Genomic DNA, 3,089 nt, shown 5'->3' with positions numbered 1-3,089 from the left:
ATTTCGTTTTATCAGTTTATTATTGAAGCTCTCTTATCATAAGGATAGGTGGACAGGAACAGAAACAACAGCCTTGAGGCCATTTCTCTCAATCTAACGCACTCTGTATCAGTAAGAAGTCCTTTTGGGTTGTACTCAAGTCCTGCCTTGTCTCATTCTTCTTGAAGAAGATACTGTAGTTGGCGATTTCTGCCACTGGAAAGGAAAAGACCCCAGAAGACTCAGGATACTTCTTTCTTGAGATCTGCACATACTCTGAAATGAACCTCAGGAACTCACTATGGGTCCAAATGAGAGAGCTCCCCCAGGGGAACCTTCTCTTGAATATACACTAGGACATTCATGTCTTCTTGGGAGTCAGAAAGTATTTGAAAGTATTCTGTTTGAAAATATGGTGGAAACTTTCCAGTCAGTGGTTGTCCAGAGCAAACCAGAAACTCCTGCAGAGGTTGACAAAAAAAAAAAAAAAAAAAAAAAAAAAAGTTATTCAGTTCTATTTTATACCCAAAGTTCCTGAGGGCCTGGCTATTATTTTTTTTCAAACCACTCAAGTGATTAGATGTCCACTTGTGTTAAGAACCTTGCTCTGCTTCTATGTTTCCATCTCTAGGTGTATTATAGTCTTACCAAAGACTTCTTACATCTGGCTAACGTGTGTGGGGTGTGGTATACACACTAGAAGTTTTAACTGCTCTCCAGACAAACATGTTATACAACCACGGTAGAGAATTTTTAGTGGGGAAAACGCATCTACATAACTTTGCATGTTGTTTCACAAGCTCAATAATAGGGAATCTTGCCCATGATGCTCCAGAGCCAAGAGCCAGCCACTCCTTAGTGTGACTGTAGAAATCAGGGATTCCTTGAGGAGGCGGGACTAGGATAAGCATTGTAACTTGCGTAGTACTTCCTGAACGCTCACTGAGTTCTCAGGCATGCACCGAGGTGGCCATGTGTCACCACATCTCTCAAGGACTCAAGAAAGTGTGGATTGTTATCAACCTCGTTTTGTAGGAGAGGAAATGGAGATGAACTCTGCTGCCTGGATTCATGTGGTTGAATGGCATGGAGCCTGACTCAGAACTTGTCTCTTCATTAGACTGGTGGACAGGAGACGTTAGAGTCTGACTGGGAAAGGGCTTACTGAAGGATTGTTAAAGAAGAAAGTGAGGACTCAGGCTTATGAAAGTCTGTTAACTTCCAAGGATACATCCAGGGAGAGCCTCAGTCAAGGCAGAAGCTGAAAGAAAAGAATACACAGGGCCACCCCATGGGAAGAAGCATGGATGCTTGCCTGTGCAGAGGCACATACCTCCTTGACCCCTTTCAATAATTTCCAGAGGAGGGACAGAGCCCAGTCCTTAGTGTGAAGCATGTAAACTATAAAGTACTCATTAGGGAGAAGTCCTATCATCATGTGGCTGGCCCCTAGCTCCATGCAGTTTTTCACAAAAGGCACAATATTGGACTTGGGGTTTCTAGAATGAGAGATGTATCAGTTCTTTCCTTTGTTTCTTCAGACCACACCAAGAGAATTAGACATGTTTGGAAAAGATAAGAGGATGGAAGCATTTTTCAAAGGATCTTCTAACTTTAGGAGGGAGGGACTTATTTGGCTCACAGTATAAAGGGTATATAGTTCACTATAATGGGCAAGGCGTGGAGCAGGGAGCTGGTAGTAGGGCTTGTCATATCTCAGACCAGGAAGCTGAGAGCAGACCAGAAGTGAGGCTGGACCACAAGCTACAATCTCCTCAGCAACCCACTCGGTCCAGATAGTCCAGACCCAAAACTTTCACAACCTCCCAGAATTATACCACCAGCTGTGAACTAAGTATTTAAATGTGTGAGAAGCACATGGAGAGCATTTCAACTCAAACTGTAACATGGTCTCAAGGATGAAGGCTGTGGAGATGGTGTAAGGGAGGGGTGGGTCTTGGAGGCCATTTTGAAAGGTGTGTCCTGCTGGCTTCTTCTGAGCAGTCCTACAAAAAAAAGTTAGCCTTGCTGAGTACAGTCCCAAGAACTAGCCTGGTGGTAAACAGAGGCAGGAAGACTTAATATTAAGAGAAAGCAGTGTCCAAGTACCTTGAAGAACATATCCTATACTATGTTACTGCAAAGAACCATTGGAGCTGAACAATGACTGTAGACAGGGTCTGGGTCTTCAGGTCTTTCTTTCTTTCTTTCTTTCTTTCTTTCTTTCTTTCTTTCTTTCTTTCTTTCTTTCCTTCTTTTTTTTTAAACTCTGCAGTTGGTCTTTCATTTCTCTTTTGCACACTAGGCCATGAATTCATATGGCATGGGCTCCAGCAGCTCGGGTTCATTTCCCATTAGTCCTCAGAAAGTGTGATTCTCTGGGTGGTGCAGGCTGGCGCTTCAGCTGAACCCAGGTGCCCTTCTCTTTGGCTTCCTTCTTCTTCTGATCGTTCTCCTTCACCAGCTTCAGGAAGCCATCTCTGTTTTCCGAGTGCTTGATGTGCTCAATCTGCACACTGATGCTCTTGGCCAGAATCTTGTCCTTAGCTTGCTTGTTTACAGTGATGCCCACGGCATGCTGGGTGACATTGTAGACTCTTCCGGTTTTGCCGGGGTAACACTTATGGGGCGTTCTTTTTTGAACAGTGCTCATTCCTTGATGTCTACAATATCACCCTTCTTGTAGATTCGCATGTATGTGGCCAAAGGAACAACTCCATGTTTCCTAAAAGGCCTAGAGAACATTTACCGAGTGCCTCTCCTCTTTCCCTTTGTGTTCGTCATTTTGGCGAGTTAACTGGAAGATGGCTGCCGCGGCTGAAAGTCTTCAGGTCTTTCAAGTGACTTATGATGTTGTGGTTCTGCCATGACTCCCTCACTTCATGCAGAACAATGGTTCATTGGTCAGGCATGATTAATTTTGTGGTAGATACACACACATAATTAGAAAGTGCAGAAACAAACACCGTGACTCATGTGCTTCTAACGATAGACTTACAGGTTGTTTTTTTAAAGACAGTGCTTTCTACTTATATTTAGAGTTAATCTCTCGCTTTCCGCCATCCCTCTTTGTCTTTAACTTTCATTCTTTGGTCCTCTATTTCTGATCA

General features: G+C 43.5%; 1 pseudogene; it reads right to left on the bottom strand.

The window, feature by feature from the left end:
* Nucleotides 1-2,280: 2,280 nt before the first annotated feature.
* LOC117722680 (large ribosomal subunit protein eL21 pseudogene) lies at nt 2,281-2,797 on the bottom strand (annotated as a pseudogene).
* Nucleotides 2,798-3,089: the final 292 nt, after the last annotated feature.

Source organism: Arvicanthis niloticus, chromosome 17, assembly GCF_011762505.2.
Source record: "Arvicanthis niloticus isolate mArvNil1 chromosome 17, mArvNil1.pat.X, whole genome shotgun sequence".
Classification (NCBI taxonomy): Eukaryota; Metazoa; Chordata; class Mammalia; order Rodentia; family Muridae; genus Arvicanthis; species Arvicanthis niloticus.
Note: the sequence above shows the minus strand (reverse complement) of the source record. Positions and strands in the feature narration are given on the sequence as shown.